Consider the following 22,246-nt stretch of genomic DNA (forward strand, 5'->3'; position numbering starts at 1 on the left):
TGAAATACTTTGAGCAGAATCAACAGCCTGTAGTTGGTATAAGGGGAGGTCTAGTTCCTGCTCTTCTCTTTTTTCATAATATTTGACCACAGATAGTTTTCTGATCCCATACTTAAATACTGAAATAAATTACTTGCCTTTAAAAGTGTTGATGATTCAAATGTCCTCAAAGACATTCTTGGACTATGTTAACAATTCAACTGGAAGTTCAGCTAGACATTAAACTACAGACATGGTATCTGTGGAGAAACATCACCAAAACAGTTTTCAAATGGGAAAATGACACATTTCCCCCAAGTTACATCTGCTTCCCAATTTTATTTCCAATACTAACATCTTTAGATTAGCTATTTCTTCAAGAAGGGGATATATGAAGAGGAAAATAACTTGAACACAAGCAATAAGACCTCAGTTAATTATTCTGTCAAAACTTGCTTTCTTCTACTCATTTTCTCCTTCCACAATACCTTCCACTTAACCAAACATGTTTCTTTCTACATCTTGGTGTTACCAATTCATCCTCTCCCTCTAACATCTATTACACATACAAGAACTGTATTTTCTCTTTTGGAAGAAAACTACTGCTTGGTGTCGTGTGATTGACTGTCAAATTCCACTCCATCTCTGATTACTGTTTTAACTTTTTAAAATTCTTATTTCCAATCCTAAATTGCAGCAGTGTGACAGAGGAAATGTCATAGCATATGAGATGTCTAAACATACCATTGTAAAGATATCATCATATTTAAGCTAGTATACATGTAAACTGGATCTGTGTGTGTCCATATGTAGGTTTCTTTGTTTTAACAGACACCCATATAGTTAAATTAAGAAAGATAACGGTCTATACATTTTTTCCTAGACTTTCAATTTCTTGCTCTTGCTACACAGCATTGATGTCAGGTAAGGAATAAAGATACGATGTTTCTTCTATAATGCAGAACAGCAATACTCTAGTTAATCCAACGTCAATTCTGAATTTGGGATGAATTCTTCAAGTGTAACTCTGTAAGGGCACAACAGCATCCTGACTACCATCCCAAAGAGAAAACCAAAATACAAACTGAAATACTGTCCCAGCACGGTGGATGAGCCTTGCTGGCTTCCCAGCACAGGAGGTGCACATAGAAGCTGTATCTCCGGAGACAATGACATATTGCTGCATGGCTTTGACTTCTGAGTCTGCACCAGTGGTAGTGGAATTACACCAGATCTTGGAGTGATTAAAGCTTATACATCTGAAATTAATTTTGCAAAAGCAGCTTAAAATAACCACTTAAAAACTCACCAGGTTCTGAGATATTCTGTTGAACTGGCATGGTCTCAGTCTGAATTTATACGATCTCCTCAGTAAATTTTGAAATCTCCGCAGAACTTCCTTGAAGATTTCTTTAAGGATCTTTCTGAATTCTCCCCTGTAATTAGGGTCATCCCGATAACAGATATAATTTACCATTTGCATTTTTTGTTCCATTATTCTTTGGATCCCAAAGGATGCACTGGTTACCCTTCTCAGTAGTCCTTCAAAGCCAATATTGACTTTATAGTCCCCACAACTTCTCACAATACCTTCACTGCAGGAAAGGCAAACACAGAGTCCTACAGATAATCCCGAGTCTGTGGTTTGTTCTGTTGCACTATGTGTGTCAGGTCTAGCTATAAAAGACAAAGGAACTGAATCGACAGCCACAACTGGCCCTGAAGGTCCTACTTTCTACCAAATGGATGTCTGTACTAAATGTCTCCATCTGACATTACACTCGCACTTCCCAGTCCAGTCTTAACTTTGAGGTCAATTTTTTCTTCATGTGGAACAAATCTCTTCTACTACAAATAACTCCAAAAGTAAACAAATACATTCCTAAGCTGCAGTGGCAGAAAGAATGGCAGAGACTGCATGCCTTTGGTAATAAATGCACTTTTTTTAGCCTTATTCCCACCCTGGGGAAAAAAAAAAATTACATTTGTCCCTCAATAGTTGCAGGTGCTTATAGTCCTAGAAACACAGAGGAAGGTGCATATAAATGCTGTCCTGTAGCCATAATTCTGTTCCTGTAACTGGAAAAGATCTTAAATATGGTTCACTGGAATGTAGGACAGGGACCTGGCCCTTGATATCACAAACAACTGTATCCTAAAACTGATTTAATAAATGTATTCGGTTTCATTTCAAAGTTAGGTCTTTTTAACTGCAACAACTTCTCTGGAAGAACTAGGATAATGCTAAGGAATCTTATTCTGATTTTAGGTCTAAATGCATTTGTAATCTTTTAATGTCTATTTCTTCTTATGCCAACATTGCCTTTTTAATTTAAATAGTTATTTCCCCTCACTATGTTTACATCCTTGATATATTTATAGATTGCAATCATAACTTCCTCTGCACTACAATCTACTTAGATAAACAAGTCTGCAATGCCCTTTCCATAAAGATGGGTTCTCTGTTTTTCTAGTCATCTTAGTAGCCTCTCTGTGCACCTGGTCCAGTTTCAGTTCACTGCTTCTGGGCACAGGTGAGAGGAGTTGCCTGCAGTATGCTAGGTAAAGTCTTGCAACCTCAACAAGCAATGTCCACATGCAATGTCACCAGCCCTTGTCCATTCCTACTGCTCAACCCAGAAGTCTTCAGTCTTGATGGAGCTTTCAACTTTCTACCAGTGTCATCAGAATAATTCCAATACAATTGTGATGTTCAATCATGAAAATATTAAATAAGGTTGACTCCAAAGTTTATGAGCCTCACTAGTAACATTTCAGCCTTTTATTTCAACCTGCCCCTTTCACCACTACCCATGTGAGTCTTTGCTCACCTATTTTCCTTGCTTCTTACCTCCCTTACACTTTCTCCATTAACTCCCATTTTCTCAGTTTTGCTTGAGGTATCCCACATGGCACTTCTACAGCTCCACTAATGCAAATCAAACTGACAAAAATCTACTCCCTCTGTTTGTTTGTATATCGATCTCAACAGATCAGCCCCACCAGATTTTGTTTTGATTTGTTCTTATTGCACTTTATATCGTTTTCTCTTTTCTTTCTATATTTTTTCATGTGTTCTTTCAGATATTCTTATACAGTAAAATATACACTTTAGATGAGGTTTCCAGGTCTGCAAATGCATTAGGTCACATTTTTTCATTCTGTAAAACAGGCACTACCTTCACTATTTTTTAATCATATTCTCGGTCATCTCAACACCAGTTCATACCCCAATGTCCTTCTCCTCATCTGGTTGCAAGGCTGTTGAAAAATCTTTCCTGCGATGCTTTAACTGGAGATTCCTTTGCCAATTCTTTGAGAAATTTGAGATTATTTGATCTCCCCTAGCTTGAATGCAGTAAAGTTTCTTGAGTGTTACTCCTGTCTCAGTTGAAGATATTTATGTTTCCATAATTTTATTAACATTTTCCATCTTCCTTTTGCTCCAACTAAAACGTCACGTTATTTGAAACTGAATCAAAGTATTCACTTAGTTCTGAGGCTAAACTGAAAATGTTCTCCATCAAGAGGTTAAATAGTCACTGTGTAGCAGTTTTACTTCATTTGTTTTACTGTTCTTTGCAAAGTCTACTTCATGTTGAGTCTCTGCTTGTTCTTAACATCCTTCTTGAAATGACTATTCATCCACTTAGCTCTGGAGTCCTTTTCCATGATTTTTTTTTCCCATTTGTTTGGGACAAATTTTAATAGCGTCGGCACCATGGGTTTGATGTTGAAGGCCCTGAGACTTCATTCTACCTGGGTTCAGCTACAGGTCTGTTCATGTTTAGCATTACATCTAGCTAAAACTGAATTGACTTGTGAATACTAAACTAAGATTTCTTTCTGTTTTCTATTTTACTTAAATGTCCTTATCACTAACCAAATGAAGTTTAAAATGGTCCTATCTCCTGTTTTAGCAGTGACACTTCGGTGGAAGAGACTGTTTTCTTTCATGTAAAATGGGATGTCTGTATCACACCATGGATATTAGTGTTTATGTAGCTATTTCTACATTTTTGTTGTTTATCTTCTGCAAAATGGTTCAAACCTGTGTTTCATCTCACATCTATATCCTATGTTGTTGTTCCTGACAGAATTCACTGCTGTTATGTTGCACTAGGATTACACTATAGCAGGTGCGCGTAGATATTGTGGTTCAGGAAGAAAATTTACTGCTATTAAAATGTAAGCACATTTTTAATTTACAAATGTAACCAGTAATGTTTTTTTTAAAGATTCCCGCTTCAGTTGTGTAGGAACAGCTGAGCTTCTCTTCAACTTTCTCAACTCTATCAACCTCAGAAATGTTAAGGGAACAATGCGATGGTTGTGTTACCTCCACCCGTAACATAAGGGGCTGAAATTTGATCCCCTTAACTCTCTCCAAAGATGTTTCCTATGTAACAGAGTATTTTTAAGGAATCCATAAATTTTGGATGTGAAGATGGAGAATCCATTGCTTCCCATGGTAATTTGAATTTGCCTAATTTTAACTTCTGTTTTTTTATTATATACTTCTACACTGGATTTAAAAAAAAAAATCCTTTATTAGTGGCTATTTTCTCCCTTTAATCATAGTGCCTTCATAGCAATTCTCAGTCTTCTTTTTGATAAACTGATTGAGCTCCTCAAATTTTGTATTTTACAGTATTCTTTCCAGCTTTTGAATATTATCATTTTCTCCAGTTTCCCCACATCCTTTAAAAAATATGGACAGCATGAGTGGAGATAATAATTTGGTATGAGTCTTAATGCTACTTCCATTTCTAGTGAAACTTGCTCTTCTGTTATTCATTTATACTAAACAGCCTTATTAGCTGTTTGTGGGTTTTTTTTCCTGGAGGATTCATAGGACATCAGCATGTGTATATGAGGGGAGCACTGGAGTTGTCAGCATGCCCAGATAAAGAAACTGATATTATTTTGGCCTTGTCCCCCCCCGACAAGACACAAAATGTCAGTCACAAATGGTGCTGATGTGCTGTGCCTCCATGCTGATCCAGACTCTCTGAGATTTATTTTCAAAATACAGACACGTGCCATTTCATACACACGCACATGCACAGACACTGCTGCTGCCTTGGGGGCAGAAGGACCGGAGTGGGAGCAGAGGGTAAATCGGGAGGGATTCTCTCTCTCTTGTACAACCTGAGAGTAAAGTTAGGATTGAGATGTAGGAATTAGACTCTGCACCACCCTGCTGCTTGGCTGCACTACTGACTATCATATTCTTCGAAGAGAAACATTAATGTGGTCCCTGATAGGTGACCCACCTGAATGAAGGAAAAATACTGTGACAGTAACAGCTAGTGAGTGTGAGTCAAAATTAATATTGCAGGATGAGATGTCTACTTTCTTGAATTTATAATTGCTTAGCAATGAAAATATGAGATTACAGTTGTCAGATACTCTGCTTTTCCTGACTTGGTCTTGCTATAATTTTCAGCGCTCACAATTTGTTTGAAATTGAAATTCAAGAATTGCAAAACTCAAATGTCAATGGAGTTTTAATTGTCCTGTTACCAAAGCTAATAAAAACTATGATTTTAAGAAAGCACAATAAAAAGAACAACAGAATAATTGTAAACCAGAAAACCATTTGTCTGATGATTCTGTCTAACAGAATATGACTTCTGAATGCACCAGTTCTTGTCAAATAGAAACTCTAAAAAAAAATACGCCCAACTGTCATTTTCTGAGAAGATAGTACTCTGGGCCTCTCTAGTAGGTTTAACAGTGTAAAATTATCAACATACACAATAGTGTTTAAACCCTTCTGCAAGAAAACTTTGTTTGCCACATGGTTTTTTTTTTATTGACCTGTGTTTTCTGTTTCAAAGACCACAAGTTCTATACACTTCTTAGTACTTAAAACATTGTATTTGCATGTTCTGGACAGTACAGAAAGCTGTCCCCACACTGAAAATGCTTAATCACAAACAAAAACCTTAACCCTGCCTAATCCCTTCTAGTGGAAAAGCCACCTGACAGTGGGGGTCATCGGAAGAGCTGCGCGTCACTCCCTTACCAGCACACGTACCCGTGCTGGTACTCAAAATAGGGCACAATGATTTTCCCTGGCCCTCTCTAAGGCCTTCCTTTTAGTCCCTAAATGCACCCACCTAGCCTCGAGTTTTTCAGGGTGAAAGAGGTGAAATTCTGTGAAGAGTCTATTGAAGTTTGGGTTGGATATCGCCGTTTGAACAGTTAAGCGATGTACGGCACCTTCTTCATTCTGCAGCTGTTGGAAAATCTCAGAAACAATAATGTTTTTGTCCGCTGCACTTTTCTATGTTTTCAAAGAAGCAACATGACTTACCTTATGTTTAACTGCAAAGTATAAGTGCATTCTGTAACAAATAAATGTAAGCGGTGTAGGCTGGAGCCCTGGGACACATATTACTTATACATATCTTGTTGGTAACAGAACATAAATACTTCACTAAAGTCTCCATTTGTAATTTGTGCTGAACGTTTCTGAACATATGAAATATGAATTACATTTTGTAATGGCCCTTTGTGTTGAGGTCTAGCGGGAAAATATTGTTCTCCATGAGACAAAGTAAATTGCAATGATTCCTGAAGGGACTTGACTTTTGTACAAGAAAATACATTTAATCTGACATAGTTACTCTAATGATCTCTCATGTTATCTTTTATTGAACACAAAATGAGGTACAGCCATCAAAGTTTAGCATGCTACTGAGTGCACCATCATTAGATTACCAATACGGGGCTAAAGGGAATTTACTTAGCTCTACACACTTTTAGGGACTCGCAAGTTTAGTTGAATGGTCTGTACCACCTGGTATTTAAAGGAGGAAGGCTTGCAAAATGTAATTTTAGAATTGTACACCCGCAAGAAGTTAGAAACAATCATTCTCTCTTCACATGTATGAGGCATCGAGGGATCTCTTAAGAAGAGAGGGCTAAGGGGCTCTCTTGTCGTGGTCTTCGACTACCTACTGGAATGTTACAGAGAGGACAGAGCCAGGTTCTTCTTGGAGGTGGACAGCAGAAGGACAAGGGCCAATAGGCTCAAGTTGAAAGAAGAAAAATTCCAATTTGATGTTAGGAAAACAATTTCACAGTAAGGTGATCAGACATCAGACGAGGCTCCCCTGGGAGGCTGTGGAATTTCCTGCTTTGGGGGATGCTCCAAACTCAACCAGAAAGGGCTGTATACAACCTGATCAAACTTCAGAGCTAGATCTCACTTCAAAGTCAGTCCTGCTCTGAACAGGAGTTTGGGCCAGATGACACCAGAAGTCCTTTCTGATTAACGTTATTGCATGACTCTATGATCTTATTCTAGGTTTTATCATAATTATAATGTATTTATTATGTGAAACCTTATTTCATCTGTAAAATGGAGTATATTCATCTGTGACAGATGTTCTGAAGAATACAAATACAGTACAGTTCCATGTGAAGAATACAAAATTACTATTGTCTTGTATTATAAATATGACTAATAATACATCTTTATGGTTAAATCTGCTTCCAGTTATATAAGAATGAATCAGCTTCAGTAGAGGGTTTTATTGGCTTTTAACAGAATAACTGATAGCATAATCAGACTTTTTATTATTTTGATATTCTTAATATACAAATGATTGTTATACATGAACTTCGTAACTATTTTGCTATGTCCACGATATCCCTTTCTTCATCTGATTACTGTTCCTAATCTCAGCACAGGATGAGGCAGCACTGTGGGAACATGGTGGGGTGGGGGGAGAATTATAACATATGTAAATGAAGCCTGCTGAAGCTACACTTCAGAGTATTTTGTTTATTTTGTTCAGTTTGATTTGGTCTATCTGTCTCCTTAAAGAGGGATCAGACATTTTTCTTCTTTAATATTCTCATTTGCAAAGCTTTTGCAAACAGCTTTTTTTTTTTTTTTTCTAAAACCAGAAATAACAGCGCCAACATCAAAGCAAGCTCAGAGGAAACAGCTGCACCCTGTACATTAGTTTTAGTTAAACTAGCACAGAGAAAAAGTGTTCCTGATACTTGCAAAGGCCTTTTGCAAAACCCAGCATCACATGTTTGATAGTATACAATTTCTTTATAGGTTTTTGATGCTTGAAGAAGATTTTGTGAAACTATATAGCCTGTAGTGATGTTCACCATACTATTTAAGATTAATCTCAGTTCTGTCATGATACTGTAATACAGAACCCAGCAAAGGATTGCGACTTTGGTATGCATTTCCATACCTTCACACATCTGACTTTATTTCATGTATGATAGTGGCAGTTAAGTATTTTAAGTTTATAATCCTTTTAATGTGTTAACTATACACACAACGTTAACTTTTCATGAATGTGGCTTTGGGGTGGAATTGATTTGGGGTCTTTGTTTTCATTCTAGGAGATAAGGAAATGATTAAAGTAAAAGTTTTCAAGCATAGAAAACCTGTTACTCCTGCAAGACGTTGTCTTACTCAGTCTAGACCTTTTGAGAAGTTGGGAGTAGTTAAAAACTTGTCCTTGGTAGCTTGATGTAGCTTTTTGCAGTAGTTTCTTTTTGTTGGTTATTTTTCAAGATACTAAGGAATTTCAAGGATTAGTATGAACATTGAAGGAGACTAGAGAGAGGCAGAAAGCAGCTGTATCAGTTAGAGACATAATTAAATGAGATGCTCAACTGTTACTTAATTCTGTTTTTAAATATAAATATAATACTCTTTTGAGAAGATTAAGGAAAGCCAGAAACTCCTCCATTTACATTGTAGTCAGTTTCCATGATAAAGCTATACTTATACTTCTTTGTAATGATGCCTTTGACTACTTATTTTAGTTGAATGTTGTTATTTCTTAATCTGAAGGCAAAAGTAAGGAGTTTTGCAAATTTAAAAAAGAAATTAAGACATGGTATCCTGATCATTTTTAAATTAAGCTCATTTAAAAGCTTGACCTATCTTTATGTTTATGGGCTTTTACTCACAAAATTGCTCATTAATCATTTTCTGAACTTTTAATATAAATTACAATAACAGCTTGCTTTCGTATTTCCTCCAAATTGCACATGCTAGTGGCATGCAGAAGAGGTTCTCGTTAAACAAAGCATATAGCGTTATTGAGTTGCAGATCATTTCAAGCCCCACTGTGCTGCTACTGAAACATTACTTGGGATTTTGTGTATGTATTCCAGAAAGATGAAGCTGAGCTGGATCAGATGCGTGTTGGGTTGCCTCAGGAAGCGTAAAACCAACATAGTGGCCTATAAGCCACTGAGTGATCCCTGCCTCTTAGGCCAAGTGACACAGCGTAACCTGCATCTCCTCTCCATGTGCCGTAGCACTTGGAGCCTTATCTGCCATGGCACATACCTCAGGGTCCTTTCAGCTTGCTCACCGCCACACTGGGACACATCAGTGTCCCACGCAAGGCTCACGTGCCCTGCGTCTTGCACACAACCATTGCCCCAGGACACGTGGGTCTCTCTCTTTAATGCTCACACTGTCAATACCCTGCCCACTGCTGCTGCATCTACTGACCCCACATTTGCTGCTGTGGTCATACCTGATGTCTTTGCACACTGTTTCCACCCCACTAGCAACCTGCTTCTTTCTCCAGCATGGAGCATCACTCAATGAAGGCATGTGTCTGTGAGGTAGGACTGTTGGCCTAAGACCTCTGGGACACAGAGTACTCTTGCCAGGCACTTTGGAGGCCAGAGGCTGCAGCCCTCTGGTTTCTATGCACCCAATCTGGCACCATCATCATCAGTGGATCAGGAAGGTAAGGTGTCAAACAAACAAGTGAGGCCAGCAAGTGCCGTAAGAGCATCAGAGGAGAATTTAAGCAGACCCCTAACGAAGTCAAAAAAGACCTGATTTACATCTGCTTTTCTCCCCTTTCCCTGCACTGACTTTGCACAGGTAATGACAGTCTCTTCTTCTTTCCCTCCATATTACCTGGCCAGGCAGTGTCTGTCCGGAGAAAAAGTATTAGTCGCAAAAGATGTATGCAGGCTGCCCCTAATCAAGAGGCTCATCCCACTCGCAGAGTAGGATTGTGGGCATTGACCATGCATCTCCAAGAGTCAACATTTCCACTCCTTTCTCCTCACTTCTACCTTCCTCCCACCATAAATCCCAGAGCTGCCCTACCCAGGCTGTTTCTGGTTTTGGCACTGGTTTTCCTGCCAGCCAACCTGTGTGTCTGCGAGAGTACCACTGCCTCACCCCAAAAGGGATCCCGGGAGCAAAGCGGGCAGTACGGATGACGATGGAAGCAGAGCCCATAAGTGAAACAGGGAGTGAGCCAAGCTCACGGCACTGAGTCACTGGACAGGAGTGTCTGTGGGGATGTACATGGCGAGTCCTGGAACCATGGAGTCGCGTTACCCTGGTATCGGCTAGGCACTGCCACCTAATTTAGTGATGCTTCCTCTGAATGTTTCCCTGGTATCTCAAAATTTGCAGCTCAGAAGCCTCACAAGCTAGAAGTGATAATCTTTTTACTGAATAGCCCCCATGAGATTTTCCTTCATGACTAAAAACTTTATGAACCTGTGCAAAATTTTGGCATTTACAATATCCATCCATTTACACCATATACCAATCTGTTCAACTGTTCAACAAACCTCAGCATCTGCCCAGTAATTGATTGCAGTATTCGTTTGAAAACTGAATAGTGACATGACCATGACCAGCTCAAAAAATATTCTTCTTTTTATTTATTTATTTAATGAAATAAAAAATTTAGAAGTTAGTAAATCGATAGTTTAATAAGTATTTAATGTTATTTGACAACCAAGAATAGTATTTAAACCCAAATGATACTCTTCTGTAACCCTAACAGCCTAACCCCACAGGCAGGACAAGGTTTGTAGAAGTAATATAGACCAACTAATCCAGACCCCCTGTTCTAATAAGTTATATTACTTACAAATCTTATTCTGCCAAATGAACTAAGTATAATTTAAAATTTTACAGCTTAGGTCACTTCTAGAGATGTTTTTGTAGGGTGATGTTTGCTTCTTATTTTAAAACCTGACAGACATTTCTGTCAATAAAGTGTAATAGACAAGGCAATATATAAAATAATATCTTTCTTTTACCCAGAGTAAAATGAAGCTTAACTACTTTGCAAACACACAAAAGGGAATCCAGAAGGGTTCAGGCCTTTTTCACCAAGCATTTCTGAGATGGTGATGACAAGAAGCAGAAAGTTTGTGATTCATCCTATACCATGCAGCAAAAATCTCACCGATCTTGAAGCACCATCTTGCCAGAAGATGCTAATTATCCACCAGAGAATTCACCAGACTACTTCATATTTCTCAGCTGGGCCCAATTCAGCAGCCCCTCTTCTTGTCTACAAAGCACATATGCACTCCACTTACATGTCATATTATATAACTCAAATTCAGCATGTCTAAATCATTTTTTACTTTAATTAGGCAACTAGTAAAAAAGGCTAGCATCCTAATGCTAGAAATAATTTTGAACAAAAAGGCTTGGAAGCAAGAATTCCAGCAAGAAAGCATGAATGAAAATTCATACCATTAAGCTCAAAATGCCATCAAAAAGCCATAATTCATCAGTAATGAAATAGTTCTGCTGTTTTAAATGACAAAATCAGCAATACAACATAAAAAACCCCTATAAAACAAGTAATAAAAAAAGAGCTATTTAATCAATAATGTAGGTTTTATACTAAGAAATGTAACTGACAAGGAATACAGGTCTACTAAGAAGGTTTTATTACAATCTGGTTTCGGGAAAAAAAAAACTTATAATTTTAACTATCCAGCAGTAGCAAAAGAAATCCCAATAACCATTACAAATCCATTTCTATCAGGTAACAGCATTTGGAAAAGCTGATGGATAGTCAGAAGTGTAACACTCAGGAGCTTTTTTTTAAAGGCAGAAGAGAAATGCTTATCAAATTTTTGAGTTCATGTCCTTATTTTTAAGATTATCTAAAGACAACATTAAAAAATAATATCTACTGAACTTAAACATTACAGCAGCAGCTCTGTATAATTTTCCCATAGATCTTCAAGGCACTGCATGGAGACCAGTAGCTGACACTATTTTAATAGTTTTAATAACTCTAATAACTACTGAAACTGTAAGGAAAGAGCTGGGAACAGAGGGAAAACCACTGTTGTATGGTTATTTTCAAAAGGGAAGTGTAATGATCTGAATAAATACAGGCTAGTAAGCCTGATGTTGATACCAGACACAATAACACAGCCATTGGTGTGGGAGTATTACCAATAAGGAACGAAAGAGCAGACATACAGTGGAGACACATCTCCGACAGAGGAACAGTCTGCATCTCTTTGGTCAGCAGCACTGCATGGTTATGCCAACATGAACTCAACTTTCTTCACTTTGTAATGATTTTCTGTCATAGAAGGATGGTCAAAGCCCACCAGTGATCAAACAAAATAACCCTGGAGCAAAGCAACTTGCAAGGAGCCGATGGTTTTGGGGAAGCAATCTGACCTGGGGGGGTATCAGAGACCCTGCACAGGTGCATGTTGAGCACTGTGTGTTGCTGAAGTACTGCATAACCATGGCTGGTTTTTCCTTAGTACTAACAGTAACTTTAAAACAATATCAGAAATATTATCAGAAACAGATTTTTTCTCAAGAAACCAGTCTGATTTGTTCAACAACATATTGGCAACATCTACCCTCACTGCAATCAAATTGGGCATGTGGCTCACGGGGTTCAGTTCAACTACAGGAGTGCTCAGCAGAGTAAGAATTTGCTTATCCTTAGTGATAAATATGTATTCTGACCCTCTGTTGTCTAGCAAAAACACACAGAGGATGGATAACATTGCATGTAAATGCTTAATGACAAGTGCCAGGATTAATGTGACTAAGCCTGGCAGTGAGATAGACCTTCTTGCTGCATATTCTGCTAATGGATCAAAAGAAGAATTGTACTTGTACAACGAGTTGCAGCAGAGGTTAATGCATCTTGTAGAGAAAGGGAAGATCCCAATCTCCTAACAACAACTCATAGGAAAAGCTCCCTCTTTGACTCTTCCTAGGACAATTATATCTACAATCTAATTGTTGGGTTTTGCTTTAGTTCAGAATGTAACATGGCTGTCCACATTGTGTGCAGTTCATTGTTCAACAGAAATATCACTTGTTTATTAATTGTATATCTCATAAAAATCTATACCTGTGTGTGTAAATGTACAACAAAGTTTTGGTTTACAATTTACTTGTTTATAGGCAGCCTTCAGATGCTATGTGTGAAAGAGGTGGTGGTGGTGGGGTTATTTATTTGTATTTGCTAAAGAGTGATTCCTCAATCTTTTAGTATGAACGAATATTCAAATTTTTTTTTCGGCCTAACTTTTTATTCCGTGAGAGAGAACATTTGTTACATTTAAAATTTATTGCCATGTTCTTTGTGGGAAATGCAGCCCTGCTAAGAACAAACCATTCTGAGCATCGGGCCAGATCTTTTTGCCTTTTCTTACCCCTCTCTATGCAGAAGAAGGATGGGAAATTATGTGGCATCCTACCATGGCCATGCGCAGGGGTCTCAGGAGGGGCAGACAGACCATATCACCTTCCTGAAAGGGGAAAGAGGCCAAAGGTCTGTGAGGATGAGCTCTGCAGGGATGAGGATGCTAGCGTGGCTTTGGGGACATTTGCTGACCCTGAGCATTCACATGCCTTCTCACTGCTGTGCTCAGTGCCCCACAGCTCTGCCCCACAGCCTGCTTTGTACACATGCCCTGCCCCAGACTCTGGAAAGTACTCGCTGACACTCCAGCCTTCGTCTTCAACCCATCATGGGGGGCAGTCTCTCACAAAAATGACTCTGAAAATGATCTTCTATGAGTTTTTCATGTCACTTGACCTCAGCCAGAGGGAGGACTCATCTGGAAAGCTGGCAGCCTCCTGGCAGGGGAGGTCTGTCTGCCTGAAGGGAGAGAACCTCGCAGGGTGTACCGCAGGGATATGCTGTATTTCCAAACTTGGGACTGCCCCCCATAGACAGTAGCCTGGCTTCCTGAGCCAGCTAACAGAGCAAGACAGAGATGGGTAGGCTGATGTGCCATGCAGAGATGCCATGCCTCTGAGAGTCAGCTCTACATGACCTAGACACTTTTGGTCATGGCAATTCAATTTCCCCTTTGTCCCTTAGACTATGACATCTTTCTGACCTCATACCTCTGACTTTCCCAGACTAAAACTTCCCAGTCAATGCTGATGTTAACCGCTGTTTGTTTGATCACTTCTACGCTGTTCCTTTCAATTTCAAGACCACCCATGGCTCACAGCCCTCCAGCCAGACCCTTCCCTGTCAGGGCACCTGGCAGCCAGTCAGGTTCACTGCTGGCGTTTGCTGGCACAAGTGTGCTTCAGCATTTTCCCATGACAAACGCCACTGTTTCAGGGCCGCACAGGAGCTCATCTGGCTAAAGAAAGATCACGTTGTTTTGTGGTTTGGTAATGCTTTCATATTGCTGGAGCCCTCTAACAGGCAGCATCTGCTTTCTCCACAGCTAACGGCAGCTTTGCTCTCCAGAGGAGCGCCAGTTATGGCTTTCAGTTTCTTCACTCTCTTTCCAACTGCACATACCTAAACGCCAGCTAGCAGAGGGGGTGAGGGAAGGACCCCCCCGTTAGGTAACTAAGGTTGCTAGTCACAGTATAGTGTAAATAGTTGTGCAAGCGCCGGTGCTAGCAGTTTGGTACTCTGCTTCCCTGTACGGAGCAGGATGCACAGACAAATGGCTGCACTCAGGCAGCGTTATGAAAACTAATCCTGGCAGGTGGCCCGGTGTCATTGCTCACAGTGTCCGCCACAGCTACCAAATACTCAGCATTTGCAGGAAGATTCTCCGGTTGCTACCACTGACTATTCACCCTTCACAGCGTCCATGCTTTGATCTGATCTCTTACATTACACAAACGCACACGCATTTCTCCCCACAGGTGAGAAGGCTGTGCAAGGAGACTTTCTACCCATAAGAACATCTGCAGTTTCAGACCAAACGCCCATTTCATTCTGTGTTGTGCCTCTAACTATGGCCATGAAGGGATGCTTAGAGAAGGCATCAAAGAAAAGCATGGGGTAATATCTCTCTGCAGTATCTCACCCAGCTTCCAACAATTTGCAGAACAAGGATATTTAATCTCTTCATATGTAGAAATAATTCCTTACTTCAAATCCCATTCCTGTCAGTGTTCTCTACACATTTTCTAGTTTTATAATATCTTTTTTTGTTTGTTTTTTTTTTTAGTGATGAAGAGGGTCAGAATTGCACACAATATCCCTGGGCACACCAGTGTTTTATATAATGACATGATAATGCTTTCTATGTTGTTCTCTATTTCTGTCCCAACAGTTCCTACCATTCTATTTGCCTTTTGATAACAGTTAAGTACTGAGCAGATGTTTCCAGAAATCTTCCACTAAATCCTTTTCTCACTAATACCTGTTCAAAAAATAAGCAACAAACCCCCCAAAACCCACAAGCAAAACAGAGGAGTTATTATTTGTGTCTAATGATAAAGGTTTAAATTTTCTCTTTGTCCAAAGAATAAAAGTAAAGTCTTGCACAGTACAGTCCTTAAAATACAAAGAGTTAATATTCTTTCTGCAATATTTTTTCTAGCCATTCACTAAGGTTGTATGAATTCATTATATCCATCTACCAACCTCTAAGTCTTGAGCATTCAAGGTCTCATTCTAGATGTTTCATGTGCACTGTCCTCTGTGTGCTTCCTGCTCACACTATGAACTTACTGAAGTGAAACAGTCCAATTAAGCAAGAAAAGCCTCTTAGGTTCCCTGTGCATGTATTATTAGGGGTGTTGGTATTAACTTATGACTTTCCATTAAAGAAATACTCAAAACCTTTTCCTGAGAACTCCAACATATCCAATGGTTGCAAGAGACCTGCTTTGTAACAACGTAATTGAGGTAGGGAAAATGCTTTCAAAATAAGTTAATGTAATTACATCCAGTTTTTACTGGCTATGAAGTACTGAGAAATTATCAGTCACTGGCTTTGAACAGCTTGACAGTATCAACAAGGTAAATACACACACACATATTAAAATACCTTGTTACTCAAAGGAGCAAAAACCAGGAAAAACAGGTAGCAGAGGTTCATCCTTGTAACTCTGGGTGACTTCAGAGCATCCCCTATCCCCCCTCTGCATTTTGGTGATGTCATGGGAGGTGGGTTGAGGAGTAGTCTTGAAACCCAAATGAAGATGACAGCTTTCATCAGAGTTTTCAGGCTCAGCTTGACTAAACACTCTGCAAAATCATGCAGCATCCAGAGGAGCCCTGGTAAGCAGAGGACAACCACAAAACAGATGCATAAAATAGACGAGATGTTCCTTATCTTGTTTTTCTGGTCAATGAGGAAAAGGGGAGTAATTGCTGTAAACTAGATGTATAAGGTGTCACATTAGATGTAAGTTAGTAAGTTTAGGGGATACAAGATATCTTGATGCGGTATTCCACCTCCACTAGCATAGACTTCAGACAGAGAAAGATTGCTGTGATTGTGGTCTTCTACTCCATGCTGAAGAATAAGGCAGAGGACCATCTCTTAACGTTCACAGATTCACAGATTGGTGGGGGTTGGAATGGATCTCTGGACATCATCTAGTCCAAACCCCCTTGGTAGAGCAGGATGACCTAGAGCAGGTTGCACAGGATTGTGTCTAGGTGAGTTTGGAATATCTCCAGAGAAGAAGACTCCACAGCCTCTCTGGGCAGACTGTTCCAGTGCTCGGTCACCCTCAGAGGAAAGAAATTTTTCCTCATGTTCAGATGGAACTTGCTTTGTTTCAGTTTGTGCCCATTGCCACTTGTCCTGTTGCTGGGGACCACTGAAAAGATTCTGGCCCCATAATCTTGACACCCACCCTTTAGATATTTATAAGCGTTAATGAGATCACCTCCCAGTCTTCTCTTCTCCAGGCTAAAGAGACCCAGATCTCTCAGCCTTTCCTCATATGAGAGATGCTCCAGTCCCATAGTGGTGATGATTTTGGTCCATTTCAAGCGCTCGTATCAAGTTATTGCTGTTACAGCCTAAAAACCCCAGAATGTAAGGCACCGCCAAAGCACCAAGGTGGGCACGGAAGAGGAAAGTTTCCAAAAAGAGCCTCCTACTCCAAGACAGAGACCAGGAGGGGACACAGGAGTGCAGAGGCAGTTGCCAAAGTGCCCAATAAGAGAGGACGAAAGGGGTTTTAATCTTTTGTTGTTGTTTATTGTCCAGTCATGAAGGTGCGGAGGCTGAGCCGCCGGTAGGGATCCGCCCGGGCGCTCCTGCGACGCTGTTGGCGCGGTCTGACGCAAAGGAGCCTGGATGGTTGGGGTACTGCCAGGTGACCCCTGAGGCAGGTGGACCCGCTGCCAGGGATGATTGTTATTGAGGTGGATCCACCTCCATGGGCTCCACGCTGTTGTCTGGTGGATTAAGAGGTGTCGGCCCCACTCCGTGCTGTGGTGGATCCACCTCCGTGGGCTCCACCTTGTCTTTTGGTGGTCTGTCAGGCCCGGTCCCCAAAATATGCCTGAGCAGGTAGGCACGCCAGCGCTGCAGGCTGCCGCCCTGCGTGGCCGCAGCCGAGCGCTGGCTGACGTGGGTCGTACGAGCGCGGGCGATGAGTCTCCTGGCACAAGCGGTGGTGTTCCTCCTCCACTGCTGCACCATCTTCAGGCTCCTGGGAGGCACCTTCCTGTTTGGCAGTTGTGGGAGCCATCTCCGTGCTGTCCCGCGCAGAGGTGGGCAGCCACCCGCCTCGCTGCCCCGGCTGCTCCCTGGCAGGCAGACCCGCTTGGTCTGGATGGCGTTCTGTGGAGGGCAGCCACCCGCCTCGCTGCCCCGGCTGCTCCCTGGCAGGCAGGCCTGCTTTCTCTTGATGGCATTCCGTGGCGGGCAGCCACCTGCCTTGCTGCTCTGGCTGCTCCCTGGCTGGCAGACCCGCTTGGTCTGGGTGGTCTTCTGTGGTGGGCAGCCACCCGCCTTGCTGCTCCAGCTGCTCCCTGGCAGGCAGACCCGCTTTGGCTGGACGGCGTTCTGCGGTGGGCAGCCGCCCGCCTCGCTGCTCTGGGTGCTGCCTGGCAGGCAGACACGCTTGGGCCCGGCGGCGTTCCCTGCTGGGCTTACAGCCATGTGCTGCATGGCCGTGATCAGCGAAGCGAGGTCAGTTGTGCTTGTGGTAGGAGGTGCAATTTGGTTCCTCCTCCTCCTCCTCCTCCTCCGCTGCCTCCGCTTCCTCCTCCTGGGAGGTGCATTGCTCCCCTGCGGCTGCGGGAAGCGGTTCTGCGGCGTCCCACTCCAAGGTGGGCAGCCATCGGCGTCGCTGCTCCAGCTCCTCTTCCTTCCAAGCATGCTTGGCATCTGAGGGCCTCGAAGCTCCGCAAACTGTGGGCCAGCTGCAGGGGCCCCTCCTTTTATAGGCCCCGAGCAGCAGGCTGCCATTGTGATGTCGATTGTGAGCGTGGCTGATGCGTGCAGCCCAATATGGCAGTTTTGGGCGTGGGGGCCCCGTGGCCTGAAGATGCCCAAATGTGAGTGAAGGAGGAGGGTCGTGAGGGCGGAGGGCCCCTTTCCAGGGGCTGGCTCCCACCTGCCATCGTGCTTGCCCCAGAGAAAGGCTGCCCCTTGGGCACAGGGACCGCCCCCCACCTCCCCTCGTGAGCCCTGGGCTCCAGCCCCCCTCCTCATCTTGTGCCCGGGTTCCCCTCGACGAGATGGTGGCAACAACATTCCAGGAAGTTCAGAGGTCCTCAGTGACCCCCACCGACCCGGCACTCTGCAAGTGGCACAGCCCCGCCGTGCTCGACAGTGGCTGAGAGGGGCCAAAGCATCCGGACGTCCCGCCGGCGGCATGAGAAAGGGAGGCCCAGCCGGGCTGCGCAAGGTCTGCCAGCACCCCATAAAGCAGTTGTGGATTGCCAAGTGTGGTGTGAGCCCTTCTTTCCTTTGCCGTCGCCCGGCCCTGCCCCTGGAGCGTGGAGAGGTGCCATCATCTCTTCTGCGTAGAACCCCAGGCAGAGGGGAGGAGAGGGCCTGGCTTCCATCGAGCTGCTGTGCCAGCGCAACGCAGGGAGCCTGCCGGAGGCTGCCGAGGGAGGTCCTTGGGACCTGTAGGTGGGGGTGGGTTCAGTCTGAGGTGCACCCTTGCTCTGTTCACTAGTATGAAGGACAAAGCTTTTGCCTACCCATTCTGAGAAAGAGCTCTCCCGGAGCCTTCCGGCAGGCTTCCAGGAAGAAGCTCTTGCCCTTCTCAGACATCTGCCGGAAGATCTGTTGGAGGCACACGACGGACTAGGTGACATCTGGGAACACCCAGCACAGCTTCACCAAGGACAAGTTGTGCTGCCACCAACGTGAGCCTTGCTCTGAGGAGATGGCTGTCCTAGTGGGACAAGGGGGGAGCAGGGCCTGCCATTTACTCTGACTTCAGCAAGGCCCGTGACACAGGCTCCCACGGTCTCCCAATTCACAGATTCACAGAGCGGTAGGGCTTGGAAGGGACCTCTGGAGATCATCTAGTCCAAACCCCCTGCTAGAGCAGGATCACCTAGAGCATGTTTCACGGGTCCAGGCGGGTTTGCAGTATCTCCGGAGAAGGTTTCTCTTTGCCCCGTTCTCTGGCCTGTCCAGGTCTTACTGAATGACAGCGAGGTAGCAACACTCTGCAATTTTTTGGCAACCAAAGATGCAAAACTGATGAGCCTCCATGCCTCTTGAACTTATCTTAGATCAGCCTGTCAGCATGGACAGTTTAGGTGAGTCCTTGGCCAAGGATTTCCATCACAATATAACTCCCTGTCCATCCCAGCAATTGTGTAAGATTTATCTGGTATGAGTTTTTGAAGAGCTCAGCCATAAAAGATGGTGACCATACAGTCTGTGGCATCATGTTCATTTTATGAGACCTTGAGACGTGACTGATGACTTTTTCAGGAGAGAAGAGGTCTCGCTCCTTCCTCCATCAACTCTGTTTTTCTAAAACACCAAGCACTGTTGCTTGCCATCTAGATGTTCTGCCAATTAAATATTAAATATGCTTACTCTACCTTCTGTTAAACAGCCACACCTAGTCAAATGCTATATATATTTTGCTGCATACTTCCATTTGTCTCTCTTCAAGGTCCAGCCAAAGCAAATCCATATTTCTGCCTAGACAAATAAGACTGTTATGGACTAGAAATGCTTTCCAGAATAGGTTATTTCACATAGAAAGTGTCCAGTTAGGACCTCCATCTACAGTATACGAAGGGGAAGCAAGCAGTAATAAGTTCAGCACAGTATTTGAGAAGAAAAAAAAAAAATCCTCTTAGGCTAGGCTTGGGCCAGGAGTCTAAAAAGGTCAATATCAAAAATCTGTAAGATCTATTTGGGAGCCATAAGGAAATACAGAAGGGCTCTGAGCATCATGTAACTTCTCAGGATAGTTGTCCCAGTACTTATGTAATGTTTGGGTCTAAATTAACATAATCAAGGTGTGTGTGTTACAGGGATTTGAGCTAAGATATTTAACTTGGCATGTAAACAGGAGAAGTACACTCAAAAGTCACCGAAAGCTGGAAGGTGTAGTGTTCTTTTTCTGACCTTCAGGTTGAATTTCTGCATAACTCACTGTCATTATGTCCACCCAGCATACAGAATTGTGAACAGACCAGAGGGAAGCTGGCCCAGGAGACCTGTTCTTTCTTGAGGCCTAAATGCCAATGCGGAGGCATCTCATAGTCCAGGTTTGGGCACCTGGAGGTACGAGGCCATGTGAGAATATCAGCCTTAACTTTAAACAAGTACATTTCTATGTCTCATCCTGTGGGGGATGAATTAACTGTGTTCTCAGTTCACCCTAAATTTTCCCAAACTAGAGCGTAGGTAACCCCTGGATTCTTCTTTCATCCAGCCCCTTGCTTTTTAAGCCAAAGTCATTATTTCTGAGCAAGGTAATTCATTGTTTTGGATTTCTGTTGCTAAGGCCATGCCACAAAAAACCAGGTTACGGCTTTGTAACAAGCCTTTAGGAGTTGAGCAGAAACCTTCCCCAAAACAACAGCAGCAATAGCAGGAGGACCCAAAGCAGTTCCACAAAAATAAGTGGGGTGGTGGAGGGCAAATATTTGACTTGTTCTTTTCTGCTTCTGTACCAGACTGTTCCTAGAAGTGGGATCACACAAAACAGTTTTACCCATGGAACTCAGGGCACCTTCTCAGACATCTCAAATGGACTCTGCTACAGTATTCAGGGTGACAATTCACAGTGCCATTGACTGCAATTACTGTTAGAGCTCTGAAATAAAATTAAAAAAAAAAAAAACCAACCAAAAAACCCACCACCACTTCACTAAAATGTCAATTACATGTGTGTGACTCACTTCAAGATCAAGAATTGTTTAATAAAAGCAAAGAAAACTCAGATTTCCACTCAAGAAAATGAAAACCTTTTAAAACGTCCTTAATTTCCATTTTTCTCTGAAAGTCATTGTTTCCATTTATTTGACTGACAAAATTTTCTTGTCAGAATTGGACTACTGTTGCCAAACTTTTCACTTTAAATGCATTTTTTGGACCAAAATCATAATGAAAGATTTCAGCCAGCTCTAATAATTTGTTTTTATGTCTGTGATGGTGCTTATTGGCTCTAATTACATTGCCCAAGGCGTTGTGCACACTCGTAAATAACAGTCCTTTCACCATGTCCGGTCTCCAGCTGCTTCTGTGCCCACCCCCCCTGATGATCACCCCTGTGATGGACACAGCAAGGCAACCTACCAAGACTATCTAGCACTGTCATCCAGTGAGACTGAGTGATGAGAGAAGCAAAATATCCAAGCTCCTCCTTTCCATTCGGCTTCCAACAAGCAAAGAGAGTTCTTAGAAACCTTAAGAGAAGGGACGCAAAAAATACCTAAGGAAAACTTGGTAGCAAGAATCTCTAGATTTTTTTTTTTTTCTGAAGAATGACTTCATAAAACATAAAATGCATGAAGCCAACTCAGATCTTTGGCAGAGAAGGATTAAAAACTCACTCAGGTTTGTCATAGCCTAGCAGAGAGAAAGAATTGTTAAGAAAACCACACCATGATTGATAATCACAATCATCAGGACAGGAACCAGAAGACCTAAAAAGTAAAGGTGCAGTTAAGGTTTCAAGACCTACCAGTCCTTATGGAGGCTAGACACCATCCCATATCAAAATTGGGTGATCCTCTGTTGTTTAATGTATGGCTCAGTTTTATGACAGTCTGCTGCTAGAGAGGCCAGC

The sequence above is a fragment of the Balearica regulorum genome, chromosome 2 (genome assembly GCF_011004875.1).
Source record: "Balearica regulorum gibbericeps isolate bBalReg1 chromosome 2, bBalReg1.pri, whole genome shotgun sequence".
In the NCBI taxonomy this organism is placed as follows: domain Eukaryota; kingdom Metazoa; phylum Chordata; class Aves; order Gruiformes; family Gruidae; genus Balearica; species Balearica regulorum.